Source organism: Echiichthys vipera, assembly GCF_963691815.1.
Source record: "Echiichthys vipera genome assembly, chromosome: 2".
Lineage (NCBI taxonomy): Eukaryota > Metazoa > Chordata > Actinopteri > Perciformes > Trachinidae > Echiichthys > Echiichthys vipera.
Window position 1 is genome coordinate 12,551,041 of NC_139827.1, and position 15,172 is coordinate 12,566,212.

General features: G+C 40.5%; 1 protein-coding gene across 1 annotated transcript in view; it reads left to right on the plus strand.

The window, feature by feature from the left end:
* Positions 1-900: 900 nt before the first annotated feature.
* lef1 (lymphoid enhancer-binding factor 1) overlaps positions 901-15,172 on the plus strand; it is a 68,226-nt gene continuing 53,954 nt past the window's right edge. Inside the window, exons 1-2 of the mRNA XM_083934333.1 lie at positions 901-996; positions 1,521-1,575. The gene's annotated coding sequence lies outside the window, so the exon portion shown is untranslated. The remainder of the gene's footprint in view (positions 997-1,520; positions 1,576-15,172) is intronic.

Below are 15,172 nucleotides of genomic sequence, written 5' to 3' on the forward strand. Positions count from 1 at the left end.
GTGTAATTGTAATTTAGGGTCAAGCATACAATTCAACAAATGTGGAGGATTACATTTCCATGAATATGTTTATATTTACTTGGTTTAAAATGGATGATGTATAAATACATTTTAGCTGTTTGAAATTCTTCTGAGCATCAGAAACTACTTATTTATTCTCCACAACTACTTATTTACTCTCCACAACTACAACAAGCATATCATTGTTCCTCCTTAAACCCTTAAATAAGAGGCCTGTTTTTTCCATGTGCTGTCTCACAACACAGTCAACATTTTCCTTACAGTTAGTTGAACTGTTTTAGGAAACTATTAAGAAATTTCAAGACCCCTAAATTAAAACGTTACTTTTGATAAGTTGCTGGCCGTTAAAAACAAAACATTTTTACCACAACGTTGAAATGCTCAGTAGAGATTTGTACCCATGGGTGACACACAATGCATAGTCATTTCAGCCATTGATGAAATATTGATTAACAGCTGTGGAGCTAATATTATCAGCTTTAATCTTAAATTAAAAGTAAAATATGGAGGAGCAGAAGGAAGCAAAGTTGACGTGTTTATCGTCGATATCTCAAATGCCCGGGCTCCAACTGATACCCAATTTTCCAGCACCATATCACTGACACACACAGCCCAGGGCCTGGAAATTGCCTTTCTGTGTCCAGAGGCAGAATTCACTGGAGCATCTTGAGAAAATGCATCTGCAAGGATACAGAAGTCCTCTTCAGGTCTAAACCTTTGATCCTTAAGAGACCCCCACCTTCCTTTTACCCCTTAGGTACAGGCATCAGCGTAATTGAAGATCATTACCAACCCACAATGCAACCCTCTCAGCGACCGTCTCCATAATGGAAATGAATTGTGCGGTGCAGAGCAGCTCACAACAGCAGAAAATGGAAGCCAAGAGGTAGAAGGAGCGAAGGACGTATTCCAAATTGAAATGAAGTGGAAATACCCTGTCCGTGGTGCCATTGGTTAGCCAAGGAGCCAAAATGAGTAAGATTACTGGCGTACATTTGTAGCTCCTCGGTGTTTTTGTTTTGTTTCACTGAAGTGGGGTTGTATAGGGGGGTTGTGTGTGCACTTCAAAAGAATTTGCAACAAACCTAATTCATCTGAAGCGTAGGATGAGCTGGTAAGAAAGATGAAAGATGAAAGTGAGTTGGCATGGAAACAGAAAGCACATCAGTGCTCGCTGGCACACAAAAGGGCTGCCTGTGTTGCATGTTGCATTTCTGCGGGAAGGGATCCAGAGAGGCTTCAAGTGCTATCATGACCTTACAAACAAAATTAGCCAATTATGACTAACTAGGGTGCTCAATTTCCACTTTTTTATGAGACCGTGCTTATCATGTTTTTCTCTATTTTTATATATAATCTGGAGCATAGAATCAATATTTTTGTGTGTTTCCTCCACACTTGTTATGTCGGGGGTGTCGCTGATCAACGCTAGAGCACATTCAAGATTTACAAAACACCTACTGTATAAAGCTCATTCCATCTCTCGCACTTTCTTTCAGCCCCTGGCCGTCCCCATCTCATTTGTTATCACTTTTCATCGTGTCGTAGACGCAGGTGAGAGCCTTTTTTTTTCTATTTGATCTCAGGTAGGGGAATTCCACAAGTTGCTACTGCACAGACCTCCAGTGCTGCTGTTGCTGTCACTGCTCACACAAACAAAGACACATGCATATGCAGAGCATAACATAAAAACAAAAGAAAACTTAAAGAATCATGATGATGTGAGAGAGAGAAAGTTTGGTTGTTTTTTTTGCAAACTGCAGCAGCATTTTACAGAACAAACACAGTCCAAGTAGGAAAAAAACAAACAGAACATGAAAGCAGATAATCATTTCCAGAAAAGAAATTGTACTGTACAACACTGTTGCCCCGAAACATTTGTGGTCAGAACACTTGAAACAAAGAGGGCCTCTAAATAGGTAAACCGCCAGGACACAGTGTTTACCATTTCATGCTCTCTCTCCGCAGAGGAGTTTGATCTTTTCCTCCTGTATATCCCGCAGTGTCACAAACACAATGCAATGTCTCGTAGCTTCAAAGGCCCACCGGTGACATGTTCAGGGAGAAAAGATCAAATATTCATTTCTAAGACACAGAATGGAAATTTAAATGAAATGCAGTGAAAATAGGAAAATAACTGCTTGTGTCACTTGTGACAGGGACACGCTGGAGAGTAAAAACCTTTAGGCTCTCCTTTGTGGTGTTTTTTTTGCATTTCTGCTGTTTTTTTCTTAAATTTGCTTGCACAGGGAGTTACATCCATAATATGAATTCTTTGTTTGGCAGTCAGAGAAATAGACAGACAGACAGGCTGATTTTAATTATAACTTCCATTCCTAACCCGTTTTTCAGCCCTTTATGAAACTTTCTCACTCCTCACTGTAGCCAACTTTGTGTGTGAAAGATCGCAGGCTTGTTTTGCCCTTAATTAAAACTTTTCAGTTTGTTGCTTGTTATGGCACCAAATGTTCTCATCATATCATCATATTAACTGGCAATCCTCTCTTGGCTCACTTTTTGCTCGCTGCACACCATCAACAAAATCTCCCTCTGGGCCTCCATGCCACGCCCAGCAAAGTGCTAATTGAATTAAACTGCATTAATCTGACTTACAGTATGTCCTTCCAACCACAGAAGAACATAGCTCTTTAATTCCCTCATGTTTATGATTATATGGGATATTGATTCTAGCACTTAAAAGAGATGTGCGTTTTTATCATATCATCCAAACAGCTCTCTCATGCTTGCTTGTTTACAGCAAAACCCTTCTAAATCGTAAACACAGATAGCAAACACATGCATGCAAAATTCCCACAGCAATTTGAATACCAATCCTCAGCAAACACCCTTTTTTCTATTTCTATGCACTTGCAGAGGAAGCAATTTAATCTCACTCCTTTCAGAGGCGAGCCGGGTCGTCAGCTGAAATGGGCGGGCAGCGAGACGATCGCCGTTTGAGTGTTACAAATACAACAATGATAACAACGGGCCTGACCTCATGAAGCCTCCGAAGTCAAACTTCCCAGAGGAGGAGGAGCTCCCTCCACTTCTGTTAAGTGTGTGAAGAGGTGGGAGCTTTACTGGATTATTGTGATCCCTGCCTGGCTGGCACATTCAAGGAAGAGTCTGCGCTGAAAGTCAGGATATATGGAGGATCTGTTACTGCCATCGTTATTTTCCTAAAGCAATTTTTCTCTTTATGTTTTGGATTTAATTGTGAGCCAGACATATGCTGGATATCTTAATGATGTGTCTTATCAAATACAAGAGCCCAAGCAAACATCACAACAAGCACCAGAAGAGCCATGATTAAATTACCTCCTCTTTTTCTCATGCCTTCCATCTTGTTCTCCTCTTCCCCATACTGCGCCATATCATTCCTTCTCCCTCTTACATTTTGTGTATGTGTGGATGCATCTGAAATGTGCGAGACTGCTCCAGCAGAGTAGAAAGCGGAAGGGAGACCAGCCAGCACATGTTGAAAGGCATGGCTGCTCTTTAATGTGGCTCCAGCTCGGGGAGTCCTGGGCCTAATGAGGTGCTGTGGAGCTCTGCTGCTCCATCTCCCATCTCCTACACACCAGCAGCCGACACACTGCCACCACTGCACCATTCAGGATCATTAAGGAGATGCTCCCAAATTCCTCAAGGGACCGTGAAACGAAATAATCTTTGGCACACAGGAGGAGTTTGGATGAGAACTACGCTCCAGTCACCAGCGGCCACACCCTACAGCCAGCCTACAAAGAAACCAATGTATGTTGAAAGCCACCTTAATTTTCAGGAGATTCGAGCAACCATAAAAAGTAATTTGTCACAACAGACTTAGTGTCACCTTCGTTGGTCTGTAGCATAATGGAGATTGTTGTCTATTTTTCATCATTTAGTATTTAGACTTATACTTGCATTCTGTTACCATTACTTAATGTGTGAATGGCAAGGGGATATTGTATCTTACTCTTACTGTCTTAACATCTTCCCTTTTTCTCATATTTAATATTTTAACAATTATTATTTTCATTTGACCATCTATCGCATTAGCTTCACAACTGTCACTAAGCAGATGATATAGGCAATAGCACAACATTCATTAATTCAGTGACCGGACCGAGCAGCTTTCAGTAAAACTGGAGATTATCATGAAGCTCCCTCACTTATTTATAATACAAAATTTGACTTTATTGTAACATTTCCATCCCCACCTTTGTGTCAGCGCTCCTTTTCTGTTGGCAGTTTGCACTCCACGACTATATTTCAGATTACACAACCTGCCTAGATGCTGGGTCGTAAATATCAAACATGTTTGTCAAACATTGTTTGTACAGTACACGCAAATTGTACAGTACTAGCAGTTCAGGGCTGTGTTTCCAAAATAGAAATTTAGGTCACTGAAATTAACACAGGTAGTGTCCCAAATGTTTTTATTGTTTACTATAGGACCTGCCTTCTTTTTTTTTTTTAACCAGGGGTTGCACATTTTAATCCCTAACTTCTCAGCATCAAGCAAAAAAGTCTGATTGTTAACCTCAGTTTGTAAGTTGATGTTGGTATTCATTTGAAAATATTTCCACAAATGTATTATTAACTACACTTCTTGGTGAGTGTGTTTAGTAAACAAATAAAAAAACTGTTGAAAAACTGTTGTGAAACCAAAAATAAGGAAAGCAATAACTGCACTATCAACACTGCACAACTTAATTTATTAGCAAAACATAACTTATTATCTTGATAACAACAGTAGTTCTAACATTGAAGTGTGGCAGTGGAAAAAGTAAAAATTCCTAAACATAAAAATAATGGTGCAGTTATGTGTATATCTGTATATGCATGTGATGCTGATGCTGCTGCTGCTGCTGCTGCTGCTGCTGCTGCTGCTGCTGCTGCTGCTGCTGCTGCTGGGTGACAGTGGTATATCGCCCAACGAACAGGGATGAGTAATCCCCAACACCATCAAAGGATCCTCAAGAAGGGAGCTCAGGCCATGACAGCAGCACATACAGCAAGACTCCTAGCCTGTCTCTTACCCCCTGGGGACAGCAGAGGCCGAGGAGAAAGGGGAGAGAAATGGGGAAAATGACAAGAGTAGAGAAGGGGAAAGGAGCTGGGAGCGAAAATTGGAAAGGGAGAGAAAAGTGGAGAAAAGTGAAAAATAGAGGAGGGTTAGTGGTTGAGGAGAAGAGATAATGTGAGCTGCAATAAGTTCATGAACATTTAAGATCTATCCCTTGGGGTGATGGAGTCAAAGTGTACGTAGTCCCAGCCTAGGGGAGCCTGGACATGACATGCAGTGTTGACTTGTCACTGCCTGCTTTAATGGATCACCGGATTAAATCGTGCCTAAAGTTCAACATAGCAGTTTGATTCTTTTTGGGAAAACCTTTGGAGTCAACAGTGCCAGAAGAGACAAAGAAAATAACTAATAACAATTTTAAAGATGCCCTGAAGTCCCGAAATATTGTATTGCTTTAAATTTGTGTTTGCATAAATGATTAACTTGTGCAGGCAAGGTATTATCCTATGCACATAAGATGTTTGTAGATAATTCTGTGTGCACATTGTGTACAAGATAAGAATATTTGCACACTAGTTATTATCTTGTGTGCACAAGATTTGAAATAAATCATTTTTCAGGACTTTTGGATCTCTGTACAATTACCTTAACTTAGTCAACAATAAAGAAACACCTCATCCAGTGCTGCTGGATTGTGCAAAGTTTGTAAATGTTCTATTTATGAAATAAGCAATGAATTGTCCATCAAGTGGTTTAAAAAAACAACAGTTGACCGTTGGCTGGGTGGACATGAAGTAAAGTTATTTTATAGGCAAAGATCACATATTTGTTTTAAAGTGATTTTTAATCTTGACAGCATGCGGCCATCTGCCCTTTGACCCTTGAACAGGAAAAACTGGGCATACAGGACCAACAGAAGAGACTTCCAGAATAGACAGACATGCACATGCAATAAGAGTTCTATGTACAGGTAGATGTACTCTTTAGATAGATACATTTATGGAAAGTCAAAGGCACATCATTGTTCTGATGCCTTTGGTATATTCTTCAGTGATAGTCTCTATGTCATGGTGAAACAATCTGATCCAAACTGTGATAGCAAAGGAAAACACATCTACTATAAGGAGCAATATGACAGAATAAATGTGTCCACTGTATGTGTTTTGTCATTATGCTTTTTTTCTGCCTCTTTTTTTTTTTTTTTTTTTTAACTCTCATGTTAATAATCATCAAGTGTTTTTTTAATGATGTTCCTATCGCTGTCAGCTTCAAATACACTCCTCTCCTCTTGGCATCAGTGTGTTACTGGCCTGTCTGACGGGGAAATACGGTAGATCACAGCTGGCTGGATGCCCACAGATAGAGCGGCTCCCCAGAGTCCTCACACCACCGCCTCAGATCCCGGGCCAATTCTCCTGCCCCGCCTCGTAGGTCAATCTTGGCCGCTCTCAAAACCCTCGCACTCCGTCCCCTGAGCCGATGCCCAACCCACCACCCGTGGCACAGACACTCCTGCCTTTCCCTGCCAGCTTATTACACAAACCAAAGAGGAAACAATGCAGTGTTTTTGTAAAGAGATGGACGTGTAATTAACCTTGGACCGTGGGTGTTTTTACTCCGTGTCAAGACTCGTGGAGAGGTACGCAAGACAGTTTAGCTAACAGTCAGAAATGTTAGCAGTGTGTGAGGGGGGGCTTAATTAATGATAAAGCCATCCATTAACCTTTGTGGCTCGCTGGCTGCTCACTCAGCCTTGAGTTCTGGATGGATCTCGGCAATGTCAACTGCAAAAAGCACTATTAAAACTATGCCTGTTTTTACTTAGTGCTCCAATAATTAGATAATTGACAGAAAATTAAGCTGTATCTATTTGGATAAGTCATTTTTCAAGGCAAAAATTCTCTTTAGCTCATCAATTGGGAGATTTGCTCCATTTCTATGTCTTATAGTAAACTGAATCTGTTTGGGGTTTGGACTGTTTGGTCAGACAAAATGAAAAACTTGAGACTGTCCTCCCAAACTAAAAATAAGCATGTTCACACTGTGGGAATTATGACATCTGTGCATCTTTAGCAAAATAGGAAGTTTGACGATGTTATATAGGGAGGAGGTCGAGATGGATAAATATGTCAACAGAACACTTGGACACGACTGTTGTTTCCAGCCGACAGTTAACATTGATTTCTTTTAACCAACTCCACGGTCGTTCCCAATGACAACAAAGTCTCCCGAACTTTAACAGAGTAGTATTTCATCCAATGATTTCTGTATAAGAAAAATGGTTTTATTTTTAAAGCTGTGACTTCTCTGCTTGATTTTGGAGCAGAAAACGCATACACGTATGAGAGGCATGAACAAATAACATAATTTGTAGTTTAATTTGGAGGACTTTTGTAGACATATCACTATTTTCTGACATTTCATGGACAAAATGTTTGGCGGTCTAATCATTATAATAAAATAACCGTCAGTTGCAGCCCCCTTTATACACATTACAACATAATACAGGCTTCACCCACAATTCCCCTTCCCCTGTGCTCACTGAGAGGTCCGTGAAACGTCTGAGAAGGTGTCACAGTATTTACATTTGCACAGTCATACGGCTCATTCGCTGCTTCCAATGTAAAGATAGTTCTCGTCACATGACCCTCTAAGCCGTTCCTCCCCCAACGTGCCTGTTCCGTGACATTGTTCATCAGCAATTACATAAAGTCCTTACAGCCCCTGTCGATGTTAGGCAGCATCTATTCACATGCAGATGTTACTAAATCCTCTTCTTGTTTTTTCCAGGGATGGTTCATTTGGTTTTGGCTCCCCCCCTCCCACAGCCTCCTTTCCTTCTGTGTGTTTTCTTATTTGCATTTATGGCCAAAAAAAAAGAGGTTAAGCCAAAGTGTGGATGGTACAGAAATGTTAATTGGTTGCATGGTCTATATAATCAACCCCAGCACGCACTGGGTAACGACTGATAAATATTTTATTGTAGGCGTGTAGCTGTATGTACAGCACCCCCACCCCCCCATCAGCTCCACACCAACTCCTTTTTTTTCAAAAGAAATCAGCCGAACAATAGGCCTGATATTTTTTCTCTGCACTCATCCATTACTCCCTCGTTCCCTTCTCATTCTTTGCCATCCCGTCTTTAAAAAGAACCTCACAGCTGCCCTATCAGCAGGGGATCCCTTTCATCATATGCTGAACCCATTGCTAACCATTTTTTTTCTTTCATCACCCTCACAATAAGTCAGGAATCATGGCGACATTACGCAACATGCTGTAACACTATTACCTCATTGTCACATTTTAGCGTCGTCGCAAAGGCGGGTACAGTGTCTTCCATTACTGCAATCCAACAAATTCAAATGTCAACTCACACGAGAGAGACACGCTGTGACTGCCTCCCTCTGCCAGACAAACCAAGTCACACTGTGGCTGGTTGGCCATCTCTAATTATTTCATGCCTCTTGGTTCTGCGCGTACAGGACGACACGGCATACTGTTGGAGAAGAATGAGGATGATTGACAGTCAGGCTCCATCCCACAGGAACTCATTAGGCTTCCTGACTAAAAGCTAGTGGGCACGCTCATGCTGCTCTCGCCTCCTTTTTCTTTTGGTCCTCCTTTTAGTCCTACATTGAGTAAGTTGGAAAAAGAAATGCCTGAACTCAGCTGCAAGCGGAGAGTGAACTTACTGTGTTCTTATCTCATCTGATCTGAGGATCAGCTCCGAATGAAAAAAAAGAGAGTGGGCTCTGCCCTCTTTCATTTTGAGTTTCTTTTTCTCTGTGAGGGTTTCTCTGCTCATCTCAGACCCTATGACTCTTTTGCATTTTGTTTTTTTTTAGAGTGTTCTCCCTCTTGCTCGCTGTCTCTTGCGTTCTCTTTCTATATCTCTTTGGCCCTCTTTTCTTCCCCTCTCCCGGGGTGATACAAGGCAGTGGTGCGGGTTCTAAGAAGCCCTTGAAGTGTTGGCTCCTCTGAGAGCACTTTTAAAGGCCATTTCATCATGTTCATGAAGCAGAACTTGAGACCAAGCTCAAATATGACTTATGTGAAGCTAGCATAAACTCCCTGGAAAGTTTTGTTGCGCCCTTATACTTACTACTTTTCTGTGCTGTGGAGATCCGCTCTTGCTGCTTGTTTGTAATCTTGTAGTTGGTTGTCTTCAGATCTTCATGCATGTATATGATGTTTCCAGTTCAAGGAAAAAGGAAAAGTGAGTCACTGGCTTCTGATAGGCGTTAATTATGTTGAATTGTAACCCTGATCCGAGCTTTTCTTTTACCACAACTATCAAATTGAAGGCCTCAAACAGCACATTTCCTCACCAAAATTGCTACTTAAGAGTGTAGGGTGTGAAGACACCTACTTTTAGTCATTCAGAGTCCAGACTTCACTGGGCTTTGTGGAGTGGCAATTATGACATGCCAATTAGACAGAGATAGAAAGATGGATGTGCAGCTCCTTGGTTTCTAATCCGCTCCCAAACTGGGAAATCTACAGACCGTGTGCATCCGATTTGGTTCACTCACTGCCCTTCATTTAACACATCTGTTACCACACACAAGCACCAATGTACAAATGGGCACATGCACACACATGGATAATAGGGGAGGCAAGGGTGTGAATTTAAAATGCTAATTTATCAAAAACATATATTAAACTGCATTTCCGCAACCTCTTGAAAATCATAATTGGGGTTGAATTAGAGAAGTTCATTTAATTTCCTTGAGTCTATATTAATAAGGTAATTTGCATCTAAAGCATAAATGATTCTTTCTGCATCTGCATATGGTCTTTGTTACGTAGATGTCATCTGTCCCTGTCTTCAAGGCTCTCGGACTTTACATGCAGACAAACATGTGAACACTTTCTTTGCAAACTTTAGCAATTATTTGTTAATTTATCTATGCAGCAGATACAGAACGACATTAGAACTATTTGGAGTCGTGTTTCTGCTGTTTTGTTTTAGTCGGACGAATTAATGTTTAATTGGGATTTTAAATTTGTTATTTCGAAACACACACACACACACACATATACACACACACACCATCTTGTCTGAATGGATGCATTCAATATTATTTAAACTGCATTTGTGTGAATTTACATTGACCCAGCCCCCTTCACCAAAGCTGTTTGCTGTTTTCTATCTTCCAATTAGCTTCCAAACACATCCGAGCAAGTTCTCATTTGAACTCATGCAATTCAATGTAGACAATTACTTCTTCTACTCGCAGTGTAGTACCAAGGCTTTAGGGCTCAACAGCCTGTTGTGGGAGCCGGGGTAAATACAGTGCTGTTTGAGGAAATGTTGATGGTGAAATCACGCAGTTTCATCTGTGATTAACATTATTTACAACATTGTTTGGCCTGGGTTTAGCAGTAAGAAATTAATGATGGATTTTAGGGGGCCATAAACACAATCTTTTCTTGGTGCCAAGCCAGTGGTTAAATATAAATTAAAAAGAAAGCTGAAGATTAATAGGGTCTGTATCTTTCTCAAATCCTGTTGCTTTATGTTCTGTTTGATGTCTCAAGTGAAGAGCTCATTCACACTAAAATCAAAGGCCTGTCATCTTGGTTGCAGTAAGAGTAGATAATATCATGGTGCGGGACTTTGGATTTGGGTTAGATGTTAAGCTTGTAGGAAACCGTTGTTTCCACTGGGAGATTTATTTGGGCTTGTCTTCTTGACTCTGCTGACCAACATCTTTACACCGCTTACTGATTGTCATTAGGGACCACTGAACAGTCTCATGGGATTTTGACCAAACAGACTCAGCAAGACGAGTCTTTTCCAACTGACAGAACTCTTCTCTCCTCCTATATGGTGAAATCAATACATAAAAAAAATATTTTATGCAAACCATCTTAAATCGATTGCTGTTGTCCTTAAAATACTACAAATCACTAAATGAATAGATCAAATATGAGTTTTATACAGACTGCTCAGTCAAGTTTCCACCACCTTCAAGGGAAAGCTTTGCTCAGTGAGTCAGATTTCAAAAGCTTGTGATATTTCTAAGTAAATTCCTTTTGTTTTAAAACTTGTGTTTTATGACTCACTCAGCTGAACGACTTACTTGCAAGAATTTGTGCAAAACGTGATGATTGAATTTCTCCTTGCGGGATTAATAAAGTAATAATTCTTCTTCTTCTTCTTCTTGATGTAATATTGAAATGAAACTGGCAGGTGTATGTATCTCCTGGTTCCAATGCCATACCTCCATAAATGATCAATATTACAATAGTATTGTCTATAAAGCTCCTAACTACCTTGTTCCAATAAGACCCCGTTTGCATTGCTAACTGTATATACTTGGAATTTCATCAATGCTTTTTCATATAACGCATCAATGTGACAATATGTCCTTTTTTAGGTATCTCTATGCACTTTTGCCTTTATGGACAGGAACAGACGGGAAAATGTTGCGTTTACAATGTGTCCTTTTTTAAGTCCACCAGGACAACCCTAAAGTATTCCTTTTAATTTCTTGTGTTACTGAAACTTGTGACATACAAAAAAAAACAGATTTTTAAACCACCCCACCCCTCTGCCCATATCATGAAATGAAACTTCCCTTTTTCCATAACTGGAGCTGAAAGGATTAGTCGATGAATCAATTAGATGAATCAACCTATACTTTGATAATCAATTGATCATTTCATTTTTCAAGCAGCATCCCAATATCCTGCTCCTTCAGAAAGGTTGTTTGCCAATGTTTTGGGGAAAATGGAATTTGTTTTCCCTGAGCTCTTCTGGGTGAATCATCATATTGAAAGTATCTGGAAAAGGTCCACTGCCAACTTGATTGGATATCAATATCTCTATATCCAAATCCCTACATGCCTGCATATAGTAGGGTTAAGGTCAGGCCACCAAAACCACTTTGTTAAGGATAGGGATGCATCACTTTTGAATACTAACAATGTCAGCGTATGATAGGACACACCAACAGCAAAGAAAAACTAAATCTCTCTTCTTCTTGTACTGAAATTTAATAGATTTACTGTTTCCTTAAATGGAGGTAGAAATGTTTTTATTTTCCTCACTTAAATAAAAAGTTGAAGCCTGTAGAAAAATCACTCAAAATGCTGCTCTTAAATTCTCCATTTTCCCGGGTGACTCGTTTCAGTGAGTTGGTCCTGTGGATGATCTCTTGTGACGTTGTGGAGCAGGATGTGGTCATGGCACATAGCTTATTGCGTGAGGCTTCACTTATATTACGCATGTAAAAGCTGTTGAGGAAACCCACACTCTGCAACATGAGCGTAATGGCATGAGACAAACACAAACCACGAGCAGCAACAGAAAAAATTGTAGTCCTAGTCCTGTTAGACATCATGACAACTCGAGACCACTCAGTGTAAATAAACAGTTTCTTGTGTGTGACAGAAAGAGGGAAAGAGAGTGTGTCTGTGTATTGCTGTAATCGTGTGCAACCATGGATTTTAATTTTGCTTCGCCCAGAATGCCTCCACCAATCAGATTCCTTACTCAGACACGCTTCAGGGTGACCGCAAAGGAACAAAAAACAAATGCTGGGCAAACAAGCCAGCCCTGATCCGAAGCCACTGAGCCCGTCCTGTCTTAGCAGCAACAGAGCTGTCAAGAGGCTTTCAGGAACAGAACCCCATTCCAATACACTTTCTCCTTTAGATTTTCCTCCCAGGATTTTCTTTTTACCCCATCGTTTGATCCTCTTCTCTCCTTTTACTTCCCTCTCCTCTTTTGACTTCCTTACTCCCTCTCCCCATCCATCTCGATGCTTTCTGTCTCCCTCCCTCTTTCTCTCCCTCCGTGTCACTCGGCCCATCTGGGCTGTCTGGTGGAGTTGGGAACATCGGTCCCTGTCAGGGGAGCTCAGTGGGGCCCTGTTGAAGACACAAAGGGCGGATTACTGCAGCTGCCAGTCACACTAAGACCCACACTGCAGCTCTTCGGAGTCTATTCCAGTGTCCTCAACCCTCACACCCAGTCCTATCACAAAGGGACATCATTAGCTCCAGCACAAAGGAGCCCCCTGCTCACCCCGTCTTAAGCAACACTGCAATCAGGCCCACAAATAGCGTGATTAGTCAAGATAATATGCATGTGTAATGTATGCTAAGGCAGTGTCATCTGCTCAGAATTGAAAGGGTGCGATGTTGGGCTTTGTTTTTGACGCCAATTTCACATCATGCCCGCTCATAATAACTATTTTTGTTTCCTGTAAACTTTCAATCACTGCTAGTTGCTCATGTAAGTGCATGCAGTTTTACATTATGGCATCAGTACAAATTACACGATTTAGGAAAAATACAAACAATTAAGGTTTCTGTTTTCTTTCCTTTAAATACTCTTAAATAACTTTAGTGCGTAAGAGGATTTAGATTTAGACCTAAATATGTATGTTCATCTGAAAGGTTATATTTTATATCAAGCCGTTTTAATTATGCATCAAAAAGGTCTGTTTTAATTGGACTTTCCAGGTGAATTTCACTCTGCCTAGATCACGGCATCTGTTGAAAATATGTTTTTGTCTGAAAAATCATTACATTTGATCTCAATTGCAAGAGCAGAGAAATCCCCACCCATCACTCTCACATCATCAAACAACCACAATACGCATAGTTTCCTTTTTGTTTCTTCGTATTATTTAATCATTTCTCATATCATTGAGAAGAAACAGTTGTGCAATGTTTTGTTGGACCAAGATTAATTTCATTTTCACCCACTGTGATCCAGACCCGATCCCCATTGACAGATCACGCTGAGCATCTGGCTGAAACTGCTAATGCACTGAAGCCAAGCAGCACTCAGGGTGCCTAAAACACATATTCACTGCTCCAACACTCATGCTGGGTCGCCAACACTGTCCAGCCCGGTTATAATGTCGGCTGTGTTACTATGACTAATAATGTCAGTTTGGCCAGTAACAACACTGAACTCATTTCAATAAAGGGCCACGTTCTCTCTTTCAGGGGAACATGAAAATATTTCGTTCTTCCTCCGTCTTTGGTCATGTTATTCCATTGACACCCGTAATCCAGACTGCAGGATGAGGATTAAAGGGTTAACAGCACTGGTACTCATGCCAACAATTTCAAGACAACCTTAAAATCTCAGCAATATGTCTTCCTGACTGGATGTAACAATTTCTCTGAATGTCTACTGGGCCTTAAAGGAATAGTTAGACATTTTAGGGAATGCGCTTTTTCGCTTTATGGTGGAAACAGGGAGCCTGATTAAAGTACCTCATAGTGTTTTATTCTGAGCAGCAGTTTCTTTTTCCCGTTGTTTTCAATAAGGGAAAGTGTATGCGACTGGACACTGCACTGGACCTTTTATAATCCAGTGTAGCCAGCAGATATCCAGGCCTTGTGTGCCGGACGGTCATGGTTAACTTTTTGTAAGTCCAGATGACATTTCAGCTAATCTTTAAAAACAGATCTCTGCATATGAATGCGGATAAATTAGGAAAAAAAGCTGAATAATGGTCAGACAATAGAAGATGGGTTCTGACATTGCATTATGGCCAATGTGTTACGCTCTTGCTCTCCAAATTGACGGTTCACCTGCATGCAAGGAGAGCCTGATCAAATGTGACTGGTCAACACTACTTGCACTGCAAACTGAACGGAAAACGGAAAACCAGAACACTTCCGATGCTAAAATCTTGCCCCGTTGCTTTCATGTGCAGATACCTGAGATTACTTTATGACTAACACAAGAGAAGAGAACTCCTCACTCGGGGGGAGGAAATGAAATGAGGCAAACAGAAGGGAAGGAGTGGGAGCCACTCACTGTGCACTTAATAATCTACTCATACTTACCTGGACACTGCACTTTTTGTGCAATAACTTAATCCACCACTTAAGTGCAATGATTCGATTTTACTGCTCATTTCTGCCATATACAATAATACATATTTTATCTTATATGCTTCTCTACACTTAACTTATCTGATTTCATTTTCCCTGAATTTTATTTGACCTGCATTCATATCTCTATATATATTTAATTATGAGTTCATTGCTTACTGTTTATTGTTTTACTTTCTATATTTATTTAGCTAAGAGTTTATTGATTATCTTATGCTGTATTTTTTTTTTTATACCTCCCTTTTGTTTTTTGCAAGTTGCTGGAAACTCAAT